This window comes from Camelina sativa, chromosome 14 (assembly GCF_030686135.1).
Source record: "Camelina sativa cultivar CO46 ecotype springtype chromosome 14, ASM3068613v1".
NCBI lineage: Eukaryota > Viridiplantae > Streptophyta > Magnoliopsida > Brassicales > Brassicaceae > Camelina > Camelina sativa.
The window spans coordinates 21,708,760-21,729,236 of NC_141893.1; the positions used below are offsets into that span (position 1 = coordinate 21,708,760).

The following is a 20,477-nucleotide window of genomic DNA, read 5'->3' on the forward strand; positions in this document are numbered from 1 at the left end:
AAAACTACCCTTCTTTATTTACAAAATGATCAGATTACTCTTTCTTTGAGTGACAACAAGAATGTACAGTAACCAAAATCGAAAAAAAAATTCTGACAATAATGAAAAAATTTCCCGCCAAAATTTTTTTCCCGCCAAAATAAAAAAAAAATTCACCCAAAAATGAAAAAATTTCCCGCCAATTTTTTTGAAAATTTACACCTTATAAAAATCTTTTAAACGCTTTTAAAAACTTTTTAAAAACATTGTAAACGCTTTTAAAAACCTTGTAAACGCTGTTATAAGGTTTTTAAATTGTTTGTTTATAAAGTTTTTATAAGGCATTTACATAGTCTTAAAAAGGTTTTATAAGGCTTTTATATCGTTTAAAATCTTTTAAAAACCTTATAAAAGCCTTGTAAATTTTTTGGCAGGGAAAATTATTGGCGGGAAATTTTGTTGTCAAAATTTTTTGTCAAATTTTTTTTGACAAAAAATTGTGGGGGGATTTTTTTTCAAAAAAATTTTGGCGGGAAAATATGTCGGAAATGTTTTTGGCAGAAAAATTTTGTTTTTCATTTTATTGATTAAAATATATTTTATGTAAGGGTAAAATGGTTATTAAAAATTAAAGGAGGGCATAAATGAAAATGGCCAAAAAATAGGGTATTTTTTTAGAGGGGTATATCAAAAAGAGTATTTCTAACAAATCTCCAAGAAATATAGAACATCTCATCTGAAAATATAATTCGATGTGTGATATTAACCGGAAAATATGCAATGTGATATCTCTAATTCTTACAAAGTCACTAAAAAAAAGAGAAATGTTCACAATGTTCACACTCTCAGAATGCTCAAATTATCTTTTAGTATATGTACTATAAATAAATAAATATAATGATATCATAACATAATTGCCTTATTAATTAATGAAATAACATAAAATAGAGATAATTAATTAATTTTGCTTTATCAACTAGTTTCAAAAATTAATTTATTGTTAACTATACTATTTATTTAAAATGATTAGAAATAGAGATAAATTTTTTTTGACACCCTTTTTTTCATGAGTTTTTATAAATAGTTAGTTAAATTTACAGTATAAGATATTTGTTATATGATATCGTTTTAATAAAATATTTTAAAATCTGACTTATCATATATATAATTATTTTATGTTAACTATTTTTTTAGATGATGAAAGTAAAATTAATATATAGGTAAACATAACACTATCTATCACTTATAAGTTATAAGTAATTAAATAAAATCTTACACTTTTCTTTCTAGACTACTTATCAGTCTCTTATTTTCCAAAAAAGCAAAAATATAAATAAATATAATTTATTTTAACTATTTAATGAAAAAACCAAATTTAATTGACTTTGATGTAACTAATTGTCCTATTACTATAGTTACATATTGTTTAAACAATTTCAACATTAAATTTTAATCACAAATATTTAGAAACATGTACTTTAATTTTTGTCTCAATCTCCTCATGACCTTTCTACAAAGTACTAGTGTTTTATCAGTTTTGGGTCTTTGTTTTCTCTCTTATTTTATATATTTTATTGAGTCAAAGTGTGTTTTTAGTGTTTTTTATTCTTTATCAAGTCTTTATATGTTTTAGTACACTTTGGAGGATTTTGGTGGTCCACTAACAGCGGTCTACCTCCTCCGTGTTTCTTGACCGCTGGCTTTATCGAGGATTCTGGTGGTCTAATACCAGCGGTCTACCTCTCCAAATTGCTTGACCACTGGCTATACAGAGGATTATGGTGGTCTACAACCAGCAGTCTACCTCCCCAAGTGGCTTGACCGCCGGTTTTCCGAGGATTTTAGTGGTCTATTACCATTTGTCTACCTTTCCATGTTGCTGGACCTCCAATTTTTGGCTACTTAATCCGGTTTGATCTGGTTTTTCCTAGGTTGATCTAGTTTATTTTTTGTAACGCCCCAGCAACCACTTTTTAACGGGTCTCATGTCCACTCTCAGTCCATGGGTCCACCTTTCTTAATGGGTCTTACGTCCTTTGACTAGGCATGTGAGCCCATCCATATCCGACGGTCGGGTTTGCTGCGTGGGGAGGTTTTAAAGACTTCTTTATCGTCCCTACGAATCACCACATGATCTTTCCCAGTGTTTTGTCCTCATTTGCACAGTTCCAACAATCACTTTCCAGAAGTTCACCATCCTAAGACTACTCCAGCTCAAGCACACTTAACTCTGGAGTTCTATCAGGACCCTTGACCGAAAAGATAAGTGCACTTTGTGACATAGGTAGCCAAATCAATTCTTTTAAACCTCTCCGCAAGCCGGTGTGGTCACATTTTATATCCTTCTAAATACTCTAAACCTGATTAGAAAAGACGTCATTTTTGAGTTTTTCTAAAAAACTTACTTTGTAAGCTTTGGAGATTAGAGATTCATTCATCCTCTTTGACAATTTGGAAAAGAGTTTCAAACTCTTTGCTTTTTATTTCATCAATCTAATTATGTTCTCTTTATTTCTTTGTGTTGCTAATTTCAATATGTGTGAGTATGATGTTCATATATTTTGCCCTGTTTTCCCCTTAGTATATTCACATCTTTTGCATGATTTTCTATCTCATTTGTCCATTATTGCATAGTTTTAGAACTGTTTATGCATTAGAGTAGATTTGCATTGCACTTGTATAGTTTCTTGCATAAACAGGTGATTTTGGATCCTAAGGAGCATGGAAGTGATGCTGAAGCAGATTGGAGCTGTCAAGAGAAGGAAACAAGGGATTTAAAGCTGAAGAATCAAAGTCCGGAAGTCCACTCGACCACCCACTCGACCAAGTACCCGGACGTGTGCGGAGAAGGACTCGACCGGATGGGAGAAGCAAAAGAAGAAGCCACTCGACCTGGTCGAGTTGACCGAGCCGCCCACTTATTTTGTCTTTTAGCATTTTTAGGGCTTTCCTTCCTTTTCCTATAAAAAGCCTTGTACTCTGCAATCACAAAAGGGGAGACTTTTTAGAGTACAATTCTAGACCTAGTATTTACCCTTTTGGGGAATTATTCTTTTTTGCTTTTTATTGCTTAGATCTTTAGCCACTTTTGTTTAATTTCTAAGAAATCTTTGATACTTGTTGGTTTCATAAGTTTCAAAGTATTAAGAATTTGAGTTTGATTTCTTCTTCAATATTGTAGATCTTCATCTCATCTTTCTAAATATGAAAGTTTCATTGATTTCTGGATTTATGACTTTGTTCATCATGTTTTGTGATTGTGAGTAGTGGTTTAGGATCTTAAGGATGGGTTAGGCTGGATGATGGTAGTGGTTGTTTAGATTGGTCAAGCTTGTTTGTTATAGATCTCTTCTAGGCTAGATATGCTCTATGCTAATCTTATATCTGAGAGGGTAAGGTTAGATTTTAAGCTTCTTAGCATCACACCAATGTCTAAGATGTTAGATAAGGCTAGATATAGAGATTATCACGAAGCATGCTAAGAGATTAGTTGTTTTGTTGATTTTTTGACTTTAATGATCTGTTGTTTAATGCCTGCTTTTATATGATCTTTGCTAGTGAGAGCTAGACTGGGAATATCTTAGCTTGATTGTTATTGTCATGAGAATGGATTAACATGTATTAGAAGATCATTCTCTAGAGATAGCTCATTGTTGATTGAGGTTTGTTGACCAATTTAGATAGCCATAGCTTTAGTCCATCCCATGAATCCATCTTTAAGACATTTCTTTGTTTATTGATTTCCTTTTTAAGTATTGTTAATTGATTGCTGCTTGCTCTGTTTCAATATTTGCTCTGTTTCTGGCATTCACTCATCAACTCGACCATCCACTCGATCGAGCATCGATCGAGTGCTTGCTCGAGCTCATTCCGGAGTTCCTGTTTTATGTTCTACATCTTTCTGTTTCATTTCCTGTCTCATTCTAGTTGCATTTCCTGTTGCATTCATTTAGTTTTTGTTTAATCCTGTGGCATTACTTAGTTTGTTTACTATAACTCTTGTTCCTGTTTCATTTCATTATTGCTTTAATCATTCTGTTTACTTTGCATTTAGTATTCTGTTTTAGTAGGTTTACATTTTGCATTTCATAATCATCATTAGGTTGTTAGTGACAAACATCCTTCATATTTGGCTTAACTTAGATGAGTATTCATATCCTGATTGCTTGCATCACACTCATTATGGTTTGACATCCTTTATGCTACAACTACATAAGGGTAATTGAAACACCTTGCATCCATCTCTATATTCATCATCATATCATATCATCCATCATCATCACCCATAGAAACCGAGTTTCAATTTGGCGCTGTTGCCGGTTTGAGTGTTTGTTTGTGACATTTAGGATTTATACAAGTCTAAGATTAAGTTCTATTGCTCCTTTAACCATTACTGATTCGAATTCTTCATCTGCTCGGTTGTTTTGAGTCTCAGGTACCAACGCGACATACAACTCGAGCTACCACTCGACCGTCTGCTGTTCGAGTACTTGATAGAGCCACAACCCGGATTCAAATAGACTTCTCATCTTAGACGACTCGACCTTCAACTCGAGCTTATGCTCGACCGAGTGTCTGTCCGAGTTAGTAATCATGTTTAAAAGCAGTATGTTCCATTATGTACCCATGCACCAGCAACCAGGATTCCAGGCTCAATTGTGTCCCTCTCTAGGGTTTCAGACCTACCAAGGCCAAAAACCTGCCTTAAGAGCTATGATGCAACAAATGTTGCTTGGGCAAGCCAATAAGCAGATTGAGGAAGCAAGGCCGTTTGCTGAGCTGACCCAAAAGTTGAATTCTTATTCTAATGACCTAAGTATCAAGCTTGAGAGTCTGACCTCTAAGGTCAAGAACATGGAGAGAAACATTGATTCCACTTCAGCTCCTAAGCCAAACCATCTTCCTGGACCAGCTATTCAAAACCAAAGAGAGTTTACAGCTAAAGCGATTCACTTCTATGAAGAAGTTGTCACTGAGAACAGTGAGGTTCAAGGTGGGGAAGATTCGTCACTAATTGAAGCCCAAAGTGAAGGTTTTACTCAGCAGACTGAAGCAGAGAACCCACTCGATCAGGTGCTCGACCACACACACGATCGAGTATATGACCGAGTGACCGATCGAGTTGAAGACACAGAAGCTGTTAAGCCTGCTCGATACATTCCTCCTGCTTACAAACCACCTCTACCATTCCCAGGACGTTTCAAGGCACAAAAGCTGAAGGAACTAAGAGAAATTATTGATAAAAGAGAAATGATGGCTTTGCAACAAGAGGAAGTGATTGAAAAGAAGGAAGTGATGGCCATACAACAAGAGGTTGTCATTGAGAAGAAAGAGGAAGAGAGAGGACCTCTCTTGGAAAAATATGCATAACATCCTGTCCTCAAAGACATGCTTCTTGAATTATCCAAGCAGAAGGCTCAAGATCAAGACATGAAGGATTTGAAAGAGATTGGGAAAGCTATTATCCCAACAAAACTTGAAGATCCAGGTTCATTTAACCTACCTTGCTCCATCAGCTATATGCACTTCAACAAGTGTCTATGTGACCTAGGAGCTTCAATGAGCTTAATGCCATACTCAGTGGCTGAGAAGTTGGGATATGAACATTTTAAACCCTGCAATCTCTATATTGGCCTAGCAGATGGATCCAAGAGGGATGTGGTTGGAGTAATTGAAAATTTTCCAGTCAAGATAGGGGAGGCTAGGTCATGACAAAAAAAAAAGATAGGGGAGGCTAGGATTCCAACTGATTTTGTAATCATGAATATGGATCAAGAGCCAGAAGATCCTCTCATCTTGGGGAGACCATTCTTAGCCACACCTGGGGCTATAATTGATGTTAAGATGGGAATCATCAAGCTCCACTTTGCTAAAGACTTCACTATGAAGTTTGACATCAATAATTCAACACATCACCCTACTATTGAAGGTCAGCACTTTGTGGTAAAGAAAAAAGCTAGTTGTGAAGTTTTTGAGGATGGAGAGGACCCTATGATTAAAGGTTCAGCCCAAGCCAAGACTGTCCAAGAACTAAAGGGTTCAGTTCAAGTGTTAGCTGGTTTAGTGAAGGATCTTCAAGTTCATCTCAACAAAAGGTCTTTGAAGAAGGCAAGACCAAGACTCAAGTTTAAGAAGAAACAAAGTTCAAATGTTAATGAGGTAGTGATCAAGAAACAACACCAAGTTTATCAAGTAGAACCAGGGGGGATTTCATCACCTCCTTGGTCTCTAAACCAAGCCTGAAAAGGCATTAAAAGTCAAGCTTAGTGACTTTAAACAAGCTCACTTGGGAGGAAATCTCTAAGGTATCTCTGTACATATTGTTTAGGGTTTTGGTATTTTGATCTTTGTTTTGGTGTTTTCATGATCAGGGAAGCAAGGGAGTCTAAACAGAAGAAGAAAAGAAGACTCGAAAACCAACTCGACCACCCCATTCGACCGAGTACCAATCGATGGCCATAGTCGAGTTGCCTCCTTCCCCACCTCCAAGTCCACCACAAGACCCCCACTACACATATGAAAGCATGAATGAGGATGTGGACAGCTTCTACCACAATCCATGAGGTAACATCATCACCTAACCTTTGTAAATACCATTGAATCTCTACTTTTGTTTTGTTTTAAGTCTTGAATCTTCTCTCAAATTTCTCTTACACAAGGGACTGTGTAATTTAAGTTTGGGGGAGAGTTTGAGATAGTATTTGATGCTGTGTTTTGTTTTCTTATTTCAATTTTTTAGCATAATCATGTTAGTACTTGCATTTCATCTATGGCATAGAAAAAACCTAAAAATTTGAATTTTTTTGCAAAAATCTTTACAAAAACAGAGTGTTCATGTAGTTTGCATTGCATATTAGCATCTTGTTTAGCTTGTTTCATATAGGACTGTTTCATAACTGCATTAGGGATCTATGATGAGTTTGCCTTGTTAGCTTGCTTAAATTTACTAAACTAGGATCAATGCCCAAGTTAATAGTACTTTGATGCTAGTTGAGTGGTTAGAAGCATAAGGTTGAACCAACTCTTGAATTCCTGCATTGCATTTGGTCTAAATTGAAGCATGTTGTGATTTGATACAATTTCCTATTTATAAGAACCTAATATTGACTTTTAATTATCAATTTGTGCATTGCTTTAAACTCATGGATACCATATACATATTTGGATCATCTTTTTCTTTTCTACCACTCTTGTTGATCCAAGTAGCTGATTGCACCATTAAAATCAGTTTCCCCTACCCTTAACCTACCCTTCTTTCAAGCCATGTTTATTCTTGTGTGTGTGAGGCCTTTTTTGGGATTGAGTTTGGTAGAAAGTGTTAGGTTTGAGCTGACAAGAATATTGCCTTGTGTAGTTCTAGTTTGCAATTTTCAAACTAGATAGGACTAGGTGGTTTAATTGTTGGGTTTGGGACTTGGTTGTTTTGAAAAAGAAAAAGAAAAGAGAAAGAAAGAAATAAAATGTTATAGTCTTTAGGAGGGGAATGTGTTTAAGAAAATGTAAACTCTAGTGAAAGAATGGGAAGTATGAGATTGTTATAGATAGTTCTAATCAAAGAGAAGAAAGAAAGAAAGGAAGAGTCTAGCAAAAAGCTTTTATGTCTTAAGAAATGAAAAGAAAAAGGGAACCATAGCAATAAGAAAGAAATCCTCATTCCAATAGTTGATTCAAATAAGAAACCTCTCGTAAGGCTTAAAAACAAAAAAGAAAAGGGTATTTGAGAAGAAAAGAAGACAAAGGGTAGAACTAGGATCATTTGGGTTTAGAATGATAGGATCAAACACTTTGGTTACTTTTGGGTAGACAAGGTTTTGTTCTTGTATGTGTTTAAGTGTTCTTACCTTTAGCATTCTTCTAAAGCTCAATCCATTTTTTATTATGAGAGAACCACTATATTGATAAGCCCCACTCTAAAGAGAGATCATCATTGTCTCTAAACCTTTATTACCAAGCCAAATGAGTTTAAGCATTGCATAAGTTGATTCATGTTCTTGCTTAATAAATGTTAAAGGAAATGGTTGATTTGAATGCATGTGGATATCTAAGGCTCAAATCGGTAAAGGTTGTGATATGCTTGTCTAAAATCTTTAAGTACAGCTCATTCAACTTGCATCATAGTACTATTAACTTGGACATTGATTCTAGCTAGTTTGTTAGCAAGCTTTAGGAGCTGAGATCCCACTTTCAAACCTCACCTACCTTCTTGTGTCTTTCATTTGCTTGAGGGCAAGCAAAGACTAAGTTTGGGGGTGTTGATGTTCATATATTTTGCCCTGTTTTCCCTTAGTATATTCACATCTTTTGCATGAATTTCTATCTCATTTGTCCATTATTGAATAGTTTTAGAACTGTTTATGCATTAGAGTAGATTTGCATTGCATTTGCATAGTTTCTTGCATAAACAGGTGATTTTGGATCCTAAGGAGCATGGAAGTGATGCTGAAGCAGATTGGAACTGTCAAGAGAAGGAAACAAGGGATTTAGAGCTGAAGAATCAAAGTCCGGAAGTCCACTCGACCACCCACTCGACCAAGTACCCGGCCGTGTGCGGACAAGGACTCGACCGGATGGGAGAAGCAAAAGAAAAAGCCACTCGACCAGCACTCGACCGAGCACCTGGTCGAGTTGACCGAGCCGCCCACTTATTTTGTCTTTTAGCATTTTTAGGGCTTCCCTTCCTTTTCCTATAAAAGGCCTTGTACTCTGCAGCCACAAAGGGGGGAGACTTTTTAGAGTACAATTCTAGACCTAGTATTTACCCTTTTGGGGAATTATTCCTTTTTGCTTTTTATTGCTTAGATCTTTAGCCACTTTTGTTTATTTTATAAGAAATCTTTGATACTTGTTGGTTTCATAACTATCAAAGTATTAAAAATTTGAGTTTGATTTCTTCTTCAATATTGTAGATCTTCATCTCATCTTTCTAAATATGAAAGTTTCATTGATTTCTGGATTTATGACTTTGTTCATCATGTTTTGTGATTGTGAGTAGTGGTTTAGGATCTTAAGGATGGGTTAGGCTGGATGATGGTTGTGGTTGTTTAGATTGGTCAAACTTGTTTGTTATAGATCTCTTCTAGGCTAGATATGCTCTATGCTAATCTTATATCTGAGAGGGTAAGGTTAGATCTTAAGCTTCTTAGCATCACACCAATGTCTAAGTTGTTAGATAAGGCTAGATCTAGAGATTATCATGAAGCATGCTAAGAGATTAGATGTTTTGTTGATTTTTGATTTTAATGATTTGTTGTTTAATGCCTGCTTTTATATGATCTTTGCTAGTGAGAGCTAGACTGGGAATATCTTAGCTTGATTATTATTGTCATGAGAATGGATTAACATGTATTAGAAGATCATTGTCTAGAGATATCTCATTGTTGATTGAGGTTTGTTGACCAATTTAGATAACCATAGCTTGAGTCCATCCCATGAATCCATCCTTAAGACCTTTCTTTGTTTATTGATTTCCTTTTTAAGTATTGTTAATTGATTGCTGCTTGCTCTGTTTCAATATGTGCTCTGTTTTTGGCATTCGCTCATCAACTTGACCATCCACTCGATCGAGCATCCGATCGAGTGCTTGCTCGAGCTCATTCCGGAGTTCCTGTTTTATGTTCTACATCTTTCTGTTTCATTTCTTGTCTCATTCTAGTTGCATTTCCTGTTGCATTCATTTAGTTTTTGTTTAATCCTATGGCATTACTTAGTTTGTTTACTATAATTCCTGTTCATGTTTCATTTCATTATTGTTTTAATCATTTTGTTTACTTTGCATTTAGTATCCTGTTTTAGTAGGTTTACATTCTGCATTTCATATTCATCATTAGGTTGTTAGTGACAAACATCCTTCATATTTGGCTTAACTTAGATGAGTATTCATATCCTGATTGCTTGCATCACACTCATTATGGTTTGACATCCTTTATGCTACAACTACATAAGGGTAATTGAAACACCTTGCATCCATCTCTATATTCATCATCATATCATATCATCCATCATCATCACCCATAGAAACCGAGTTTCAGAGTAGTTCTTCTAATTGGGTTTTAGGGTTCTAGATTCCTCCTCGAATCTAGCACCAAGACCAACAGTCAAAGATCTCCCGTGCAACCAACACCATGGCCCACACTCCTCCGACTAAACATGATGACTCAGTTTGGCCAATAACCCGCGTCTCTGATATTATTCGCTCTCAACTCAAGCATCTCCCCCGCTCTCAGGTCTCAACATTCGAATCTTACCGGCTCGCTATCGGCCCTCAGCCCTCAAGCTACGGTATGCAGGAAGTCTAATTTTTCTCTCGGGCTATCACCCTACAACGCTCCTTCAGATCATCACACGAAGTCGATATACCAATTATACCCTTAGGACACCAAGTCCTTCGAGATAATGGTACACATGAACCTAACCGTCCCCTCATGAGTTGTTTGAGATCTCATATCTCTAGAGCAATAATTCTATGCTCGACCGAGTACCACGCTCACCAGAACTACCTTTATGGCTCTCGTAGAAACATCACAATGTCCTACGGCCAACACTCACCACTAAGGCTACCAAGACGTCACAGAGACCCTAAACACGTCACAAAGACCAAACAAACGTCCCGCAGTACCGCCACCAAGGCCACAAAAATGTCCAAAAACGACCACCACAAAGGCCACAAACGTCACCGGATCCGCCACCATGGTATCATGCATCACTAAGACCACCACCAAGGTATCTAGCGTCGCCAAAATCACTACCACTAACCAGCGTCACCAAGAACTCTGTCACAAAGACCACCGTCAGGGCACAAACATCATAAAGAAACACTACCCCTGACAAGTGTCACCAAGACCACTGTCAGGGTACAACAACATCACTAAGAATGCTACCGCTGACAAGCGTCACCCAGAAATTTGTCACCAGGACTACTATCAGGTTACAAAACGCCACAAAGACCCCTATCAGGGCAAAAACGTCATTAAAACCACTCAATGCCATAATACTAAACTTCACAAAGACCGCCACCCATGCACGCATCCCACAGGAAAATCACAAAGATCACCACATTTTCCACAAAACTTTCAATTTTTAGAATCTTTCTAATTATGGAAACCTCCTTTTTATGGAAAATTTCTATTTATTGAAACTTTGTAATTATAGAAACCCCGAGCTATTTCTTTTTCCCATGACAACACCAGTAAAATAAAAAAATACTCATCTTTTTAATCATATAAGATCATAATTGTTACAACCTCAACAAAAATACATAATGAAAAATAAGATACAACGGCACTAAGCCAACATCTTGCATCCCGAGCACCACCTTATCTTGGTACTTAGTAGCACAACCAACCACCCCTAAACGACCAAGTATCAAGAGAGATGGGCTAGAATACTCAATCCGTTCCAGCCATGGTCTTCTAACCATCACGACACTCGGACCGAGGTTAGGCAAGCTCAAGCGTCGACCTGCTTCTCGAACCACTTCTTGAACCTTGCCTTCATCCTCGCCTCTAGCTCCCAAGTATTCTCTAACACTCCATCACAGCCCCACTAGACTTTCATCAAAGGAATCTTCTTCCGCCGAAGTTCCTTGTTCCACCTCTCGACAAACCTCACTAGTCTCACCTCAAGAGTCATGTTGGACTGAAGATCTGCAAGAATCTTAGCCAACACCTCGTCATCTTTATGAAGACACTTCCTCAGCATCGAAACATGGAAGACCTTGTGGAACGCATGCATAACCTCAGGCAACTCCAACCTATATGTAACCGGTCCCACCCGCTCCACAATCGTGAGAGGACCAATGTACCTCAAACTTAACTTAGTCTCTGAGATAGACCTGTTCGGACCCCGCAACATGGCCATCTTGAGATACACCCTATCATCCACCTGGAACTCAATGTCCTTCCTTCTATGATCAGAATAACTCCTCTGCCGATCCTGAGCCTCTCTTATGTTCAGCTTGAGCATATGGATCTTCTCTATGGTCTCATGAACAAAACTCGCATCCAATATGCTCCTCTTCCCCACCTGAGTCCAGCATAAAGGTGTGCGACATGGCCTCGCATACAACGCCTCATAAGGGGTCATACCAATACTCGCCTGATAGCTGTTGTTGTAAGCAAACTATACCAGGTTCAGGTGATCGGCCCAGTGACCACCCCATTCTAGCATACATATCCTCAACAAGTCCTCCAGAGTCTGAATCGTCCTCTCCGACTGACCATCTGTCTGAGGATGGTAAGTTGTACTCATGTGCACCTTAGTGCCCAACTCTTCCTGAAACGCCCTCCAGAACGCTTAAGTGAACTTGAAATCCATTTCTGACACTATGCTCACAGGCACACCATGCAACCTCACAATCTCCCTGACATATGTCTTAGCCAAAACTGCTATTCCATCAGTCTTCTTAATGGCCAGAAAATATGCAGACTTGGTCAGACGATCCACAATCACCCATATAGCATCCATAGTTCGCGACACAGGCAATCCAACCACGAAGTCCATCGTGATCATATCCTACTTCCACTCTGGAATGGGTAAATTCTGCAATAGGCCACCCGACACCTGATGCTCATCCTTCAATAGCTGGCACGTGTCACACCTCGAGACCCAGCTAGCGTCATCTCTCTTCATCCCAATCTAGTGATAATACCATTTGAGGTAACGGTACATCTTGGTCGCTCTAGGAAGAACATAGAATTTGCTCGAATGAGCCTCTCTAAGAATATCCTGCTTCCGGCCCTCATCCTAAAAAAGCAAAGTCTAATAAGATTTGGAGGCTAGAATATAATGAATAAAAAGAGCTAATGTTTATAGTAAAGAGTAACCTTAGAGATTTATAAAAAAAAAAAAAAAAAAAAAAAGAGAAGTGAATAAGGCTATAAGTAAAGAACATAAGGGGTTTAAGTTGAATCAAGTTGAGTTTTTGGGTTAGAATTAAAGAAAAAAAGGATGAGAAAAAGGTAGATATGCTTCTAGGTGGGTAGAACATCAAGAGCTAAGTTTTGTATGCCCAAATTGTTCTCAATCTTAGATTTGTTTCAAAACTGTCTAGTATTCCTTTTGTTTGAGAGTAAACCACCCAAAAACACCTTTGCCAACCACCTTAAATCAATTGAGCTTGATCCATTTTCCATTTGCAAGATTACACCAAACACTTTAATGAATGTGAAAGAGATGTTCAATAGTATTGCAAGTCTTTACCAATTGATAGAAGGTGAACTAGAGTGGTACATTTTGATAAGCATAGAAAAATATTTGTAAGCACTTTGATTAATCTTAGCACCATTGCATTACATTTAAGGACTGTGGTTTGAATCCTTTGCTGATACTTTTTGGTTCTGAATTCTTTTTTTCCAAACCTTTCTCTCTCACTTTTTGTTTAGTTCTTGCTTGAGGACTAGCAAAAGATAAGTTTGGGGGAGTTGATATTTTGTGTTTTTGTTGGGTTTTAAGCGTTGTTTTTGCATAGTTATGTTGCATAATCTTGTCATTCTAGGTTGTTTTAGGTGCATATGCATCTAGTGTGTTATCTTTCAGGTTCTTGGAGTAATCCCATCACATGTGGAGCATTTGGACTTGTTTTGGTGTAAAGAAGCAAAGAAGAGTGAAGTGGAGAAATGTCACAAGATAAGGGAGCATCACCGGCCTAGACCATCGGTCAAAGCCTCCCTGGTTAACCTCATCGGCCACCTCCAATCGGCCAAACCCTGCCCGATGCCACTCCTCGACGTCAAGATAAGAAGCCACATGCGGTCAATCCAATCGGCAAAACCTTGTCCGCGTGAAGCCATCGGCCACCCTCAATCGGTCCAAGTCTGGCGATTGAACCAACTTAGACGACGGATAGGAGCCACACGCGACCTCACCAATCAGCCAAGACCACCCCGTAGCCGCCTAAGTCAACACTTGTTTTAGATTTGACCCGGGTTTGACCCGACCTGTTTTGGATTGACCCGGATTCCTTTTTATTTTCCTATAAATACATTAACGCTATTAAGGGGAGAATTATCTTTTGTTTTATCTTTTGTTTAGCAGCTTTTTTGGGTTCTTAATCTTTCTTACTCTTGGTTTGTTGAAGGATTGAGTTCTTCTATGTTTTTAATAGCAATTTCTTCTGTATTTCTCCTAATCTATAATCTCTTATTATGATTTCACAAAGATCAAACCCTTTCTTTTGTGTGATCATGATGATGAGTGAGTAGATCTATAGAACTTTGGGCTAGGTAGATTAGGGAGATAGATGGTTGATCTATGATGTCTAGGGCTTTATTTATGTGTTTCCTATCTTGTTTAGGATTAATATTGCTAGATAGCCTTGATCAAGCTTAAATCTAGACATTAGGATTTCCATGCCCATAAGGTGTTTGATGAAATTCCTGAACCAAACTATTCAAGAGTTTTGCATTCATAGCCAATAGAAATCGATGATTAGGGTGCTTAGTGGTATTTAAACTTGTTTATAATGCATGCTTACCTTGTGATTGCCTTTGGAAATTGTTGAGTATCACTTGATTAGCATAAGATCTCTATCATGGAAATGGATTGATTTGAATAAGTGTTCTTAGCCATAGGATTGTTCTTGATTGTTGCTTAGACATCTATGATTGATTAGCTATCTCCCAAGTCACTTACCTTGTCCAAGGTTCATTTTTTTAATCTTGATTTAAAGTCTGTTGTAGTTGTGTCATTGTTACTTTGAGTTTGCATTGCTTTGAGTTGTTAGTTTTCTTTCTTTGAATCAGTTTGTTATTTAAGATTATTACAAAAGAACCTATTCCTGCTTAAGTTTAGATTGAGTATCTTTGTGCATTCTTAGTGAGCTGATTAATGCAGATTGTAAATTGATAATTTAATTGAAGTAAAAGTATTACATCAATTTGGCGTCATTGCCCGTTTGTATTACATTTGACCATTAGGATTTCAACTTTGCTTGAGTATTTACTTTACATTGTTACTTTCTTGGTTTGCTTTGAATTCTCTCTTTTGCAGGGTGTATGAACTTGAGAACTCAAGGCCAAGCAGACTTGATAGACCGTGTTGACGACATCTACCGTTTTGAGCGAGAGAATCTCCGGTTAGCACGACAAGCTATAGACAACAACCATCCTCCTGCTGCTGGTCATAATGGAAATGACCAGCCCAATGTTGAACAAGCTCCTATCCACCCTCCAAGACAAAAAAGAGTCATTGGAACTTTTGGTCAACCAAACATTCATGGGAACAACATGGGGATTAGAGCACCTCCTGTTAAGTACAATAACTATGAGATCAAGTCAAGTCTTATCAACATGGTGCAAAGCTCAAAGTTTCATGGTTTGCCTATGGAAGACCCTCTTGACCACTTGGATCAGTTTGATATGATATGTGGGACAGTGAAAATCAATTGTTTCTCTGAAGATGCATTCAAGCTCCGCCTCTTTCCGTTTTCTCTTAGAGATAGAGCTAGGATTTTGGAGAAGAATCTACCAGTGGGATCAGTTACCTCTTGGGATCAATGTAAGAGAGCTTTCCTATCCAAGTTTTTCTCTACTACAAGAACAGCAAAGCTAAAGAATGAAATATCAAGCTTTGCTTAAAAAGGAAATGAGAGTTTTTGTGAAGCATGGGAAAGATTCAAGGGCTATACTATGCAATGTCCTCATCATGGTTTCTCTAAGGAGTCTCTTCTCAGCACATTATACAGAGGGGTACTACCAAAGATAAGAATGTTGCTTGACACAGCAAGTATTGGTAATTTTCTTGGCAAAGATGTTGATGCTGGTATGACTTTGGTGGAGAATCTTGTTCAAAGTGATGGAAGCTATGGAGAGGATTATGATAGAACTCCAAGGGATCAATCTGATATGAATGAGCAGCACGACAAGGAGATCAAAGCATTGAATGATAAGATGGATAAGATGATTCTTGCAAATCAAAAGCCAATTCACTTTGTCAATGAGTGTGAACTTTATCAAGGTTATCAAGAAGGTATGGAAGCTTGTGTTGAGAGACAAGAAGAGGTCAATTATGTTGGTGGCCAGGGGTATAACAAGTTCAATCCCAATTACCGCAACCATCCAAATCTCTCTTACCGCAGTACTAATGTAGAGAACCCGCAAGATCAGACTTATCCGCCATAAAGGCATCCCGGTTTTCCTTCCTAACCCAATTATCAGCCTCAACCTCAAGGGAACTAGAAAGCCAAGCCTCAAGCCTATCCTCAACCTCAGCCCCAACTGAATTTACCACACCCTCAAGGCCAAGAAGATGATATTAATGCTCTACTTCGCCAACTACTAGAAGGACAGGGAGAGGTGCTATTGAGCTTGCCACTTAAATGAAAGCTATGCAAACCAAGGTTGATAATGTATATGGTGAGTTAAATGCTAAGATTGAGAGGTTGCAAACATAAGTCCATGGAAAAGCTGCCTCTTCTACCACGAGACAAATGGGTACTCTTCCGGGTAAACCAGAGACCAATCCCAAGGAGTTTTGCAATGCTATCTTCAAGAAAGAAGTGAACACGGTTTAGGGTATGCATTTTGAAAAATCAAAAGTTGATCACACTACGGATGAGAATGAACGATCAATTGAAGAGATCTCTACTCTTCTATATTGTTCTAGTGTTGAGAGCTTAGTGGTTGATAAAGTGGAGAAGACTGAGAAATGCTCTAAAGGAGATGATATAGTTGCCAAGGATGTTGAAAACAAAGATGTGTCAAGTGTTGCTCTTCCTCTTTATAATCCATTTCCCCAAAGAGTTCTTATAAAAGCTAAAAAGAAAGTGCTCTCAAGTTTCAAAGCGAATATGAATAGAGTTGGAGCACCTTTTCCTTATGTGGATACATTGTCTCAAGTTTCTCTCCATATAGAGTTCATCAAAAATATTATAGCAAACAAAGAGAAGGTGGAAGAAATCATGGGAATCTTTGATTAACCAAGTGAACAACAGCCTGGACCAAAATCACTTTCCAAGCTTGAAGATCTTGGCAGATTCACTATACCTTGCTAACTTGGTGCCTTACAACTTGATGATGCATTATGTGATTTAGGAGCAAGTGTTAATGTGATGTCACTTGATATAGTAAAGAGTCTTGGGATCAAAGACATGAAGCAACCCTCTTCTTCCATCATGTTTGGAGATGCTTCCTCAAAATCTCCACTTGCTTTGATTGAGAACTATCCACTCAAGGTTGGTGATTGCACAGTTCCAACAGACTTCATGTTAGTTGAGATGAAAGAAACCAACAAGTTCTCTCTCATACTAGGAACTCCCTTTCTCAACACTGTGGGGGCAAGCATTGATTTCCAAAACAAGGGAGTAACTCTTCTTCAAGTATATCCCAACACATCCTATCCTATCAAACCTTCCTCTACAATATTTTGTGGAACAATCACTAGTGAAGAAGATGAAAAGCTTGAATGATAGATCAACATGTTGATCATTCAAGTCTTTGTCCTCTTCCTTAGTTGCCATTGTAGAGGATTGAACCCACAACCCTCATTCATAGTTCATTGGTGCTTGTTTAGTCTTTGGAAAAAATGAAGAGTCTAAGCTTAAAGCATTGTGGCACTTGAAAGCACTTTCTTCTAGTGTAAAGCTTGCATGAACATTGCTGCATCTCTATATTATTTGGACTTTAATTTGATCTTTAAATTATCTTGCACATGGATTATGAATGCTAGCTCATAGAACTTTCATTTGGGTTAACAATCTCTATTTGCCACTCTGTTTTGATTAACCCAATCTCTTGCCATATTCTTGAACGCCAACCTTTTCTTTCAAGCCTTGTGTTGATTTGTTCAGTGAAGCCTCTTTTTTGATAATGCTATAGGGTGTGAAACCTTGAGAGTATTGAGAACGACAAAGAACTGCCTCTTGTTTTAGCTAGGTTTGGAATCATTAGAACTAGCTAATAGGACTTTTTTGGAAAGGAATAGGTGGTTATAATGTTGATTTGGGTTCAGGTTTGGGAAAAAGAAAAAAAAGAAAAGAAAAGGAAGGTTTACATGGTCATAAAAAAAAAAGAGTCTATAAGGTTAAGAATGATTAAAAGCTCTAAGTCTCTAAGTAAAAAGAAAGAGAAAAGTTTTGTTATTGTCTCCAAGAAAAGCTTCAAAGAAAGAAAAGGAAGAGTTAAAGCAAAGTCTAATAAGATTTGGAGGCTAGACTAGAATGAATAAAAAGAGCTAGTGTTTATAGTAAAGAGTAACCTTAGAGATTTAGATAAAAAAAAAGAGAAGTGAATAAGGCCATAAGTAAAGAAGATAAGGGATTTAAGTTGAAACAAGTTGAGTTTTTGGGTTAGAATTAAAGAAACGAAGGATGAGAAAAAGGGTAGATATGCTTCTAGGTGAGTAGAACATCAAGAGCTAAGCTTTGTATGCCCACATTATTTTCAATCTAAGATTGGTTTCACAACTATCTAGTATTCCTTTTGTTTGAAAGTAAACCACCCAAAAACACTTGTGCCAACCACCTTTGAAAGATCTTGTCCTTAAACCAGTTGAGCTTGATCCATTTTCCATTTGCAAGATTACACCAAACACTTTAATGAATGTGAAAGAGATGTTCAATAGTATTGCAAGTCTTTACCAATAGATAGAAGGTGAACTAGAGTGGTACATTATGATAAGCATAGAAAAATATTTGTAAGCACTTTGATTGATCTTAGCACCATTGCATTACATTTAAGGACTGTGGTTTGAATCCTTTGACGATACTTTTTGGTTCTGAGTTCTTTTTTCCAGACCTTTCTCTCTCACTTTTTGTTTAGTTCTTGCTTGAGGACTAGCAAAAGATAAGTTTGGGGAAGTTGATATCTTGTGTTTTTGTTGGGTTTTAAGCCTTGTTGTTGCATAATCTTGTCATTCTAGGTTGTTTTAGGAGCATATGCATCTAGTGTGTTATCTTTCAGGTTCTTGGACTTGTTTTGGTGCAAAGAAGCAAAAAAGAGTGAAGTGGAGAAATGACACAAGATCAGGGAGCATCACCGGCCTAGCCCATCGGTCAAAGCCTCCCCGGTTGACCCCATCGGCCACCTCCAATTGGCCAAACCCTGCCCGATGCCACTCGTCGATGTCAAGATCAGGAGCCACACGCGGCCAATCCAATAGGCAAAACCTTGCCCACGTGAAGCCATTGGCCACACTCAATCAGTCCAAGTCTGGCAGATTGAACCCACTTAGACGACGGACAGGAGCCACACGCGGCCAATTCAATCGGCAAAGTGATGGCCGATGGAGCCACACGACCTCACCAATCGGCCAAGACCACCCCGTAGCCGCCTAAGTCCACACTTGTTTTAGTTTTGACCTGGGTTTGACCCGGTCTGTTTTGGGTTGACCTGGGTTCCCTTATATTTTCCTATAAATACATTAACCCTATTAAGGGGAGACTTTTATTTTGTTTTATCTTTTGTTTAGCAGTTTTTTTATGGTTCTTAAGCTTTCTTACTCTTGGTTTGTTGAAAGATTGAGTTCTTCTACATTTTTAATAGCAATTTTTTCTTTTTTCTCCTAATCTATATTCTCTTATTATGATTTCACAAAGATCAAACCCTTTCCTTTATGTGATTATGATGATGAGTGAGTAGATCTATAGAACTTTGGGGTAGATAGATTAGGGAGATAGATGGTTGACCTATGATGTCTAGGGCTTTATTTATGTCTTTCATATCTTCTTTAGGGTTAATATTGCTAGATAGCTGATAACAGGATTTTCATCCAAGGTATCAATTCCCTATGCAGTTGTAGTACAAAGGGTTATCAATCCAAATGGTTGTGGTGCTAGCAAATAAGATGTGATCAGAACAATGCAAGTCAAGCCAAGCAATAATATGGGTTTTATCTAACAACCTAGAGTAAGCGAAAGTAATTAAAAACAAGAACCACACGACCTAAGCACTTGATGCAAGCATTCGGGTACTGGATCGAGTGGGCAATCGAATGACAAAAGAAATCAAGAACACAAATATGAACAACTTGAAGGGATACATGAGGCTGGTGATCGAGTACCAGTTTGGGTAATGGGTCGAGTTATAGGTAAAAAGGCTAAACAATCAAGTACGAAAGCTCCTAAGGATGGGGTAATCGACTCATAAGTGCTCCTGATCAATTTGGGTTATCTCACATGCCTCAAGCAAATATTTCCTAGACAATGAATCTCTAAACCTTGCAAAAATACTCTCGTGATAGAAACAATCAACCTTAATCACTCCCCTACCCAACTCTCATTGGAGAAACATAACTAAGCAGGCATTAAGTTCCGATTCATTATTGTCAATAAACTTCTTACACATCTAATCTCTTAGGCTAAGTGAGTAAATCTCTAGCATTGGTTGTTTCAAGCATTTTAACAACATCTCTCGATGGAAAAACACCCAAGATCTAATCTCAACCTCTCGGTCTGAAATTAGCATTAAGTATACCAATCTAGAAAGGAATTTTTATAAAATAAACAATCAAGCTAAGACATAAATAGATGCTTATAGACGTTAGAACTTGTTCGCTCATGAGGAGAT

The 20,477-nt window shown here is 37.7% G+C and overlaps 1 non-coding gene across 1 annotated transcript; it reads right to left on the reverse strand.

Annotated features, from left to right (window-relative positions):
• Nucleotides 1-15,518: 15,518 nt before the first annotated feature.
• Nucleotides 15,519-15,625, reverse strand: LOC147928527 (small nucleolar RNA R71). The gene has a single exon (XR_015581022.1). It is a non-coding gene; the product is annotated as a small nucleolar RNA R71 (small nucleolar RNA).
• Nucleotides 15,626-20,477: the final 4,852 nt, after the last annotated feature.